Here is a 491-nt window from a genome sequence, read left to right as displayed (position 1 = left end):
CTCTCTCTCTCTCTCTCTCTCTCTCTCTCTCTCTCTCTCTCACTCACACACACACACACACACACTCACTCACTCTGAAATATTGACATTGATTGTCCCATGAGACATATATGGAGCTGTTGATTCTAATTATGCCTATGGCACTTCAGAAACGATTAGGAACAATAAAAAAAAAATAAAAAATAAAGACCGGACGAATAAACGCCCTGTCTCTCTGCGTGCATGCGCATTCCTAATTTCTAATTAGTTCAGTGTATGGTAAGACAAATCATGGATATCACTGGTATCATGGTATGGATCCATAGCTCCATCCATACCATGAGGTGAAAAAATAATTTCTCTCAGCTGGGAGTGACAAGAATTCCACTGCGCTGCACAAGAGTGTCTTTTGAGTGACATCTCGCTTGTATAAAAATAAACTGATTTCAGAAAACGAAAAAAAAAATTATGTCATCTTCTGATTGGCCACGTGCAGGCACGTAAAACCACAC

Source organism: Siniperca chuatsi, linkage group LG1, assembly GCF_020085105.1.
Source record: "Siniperca chuatsi isolate FFG_IHB_CAS linkage group LG1, ASM2008510v1, whole genome shotgun sequence".
NCBI classification, from domain to species: Eukaryota; Metazoa; Chordata; class Actinopteri; order Centrarchiformes; family Sinipercidae; genus Siniperca; species Siniperca chuatsi.
Note: the sequence above shows the minus strand (reverse complement) of the source record.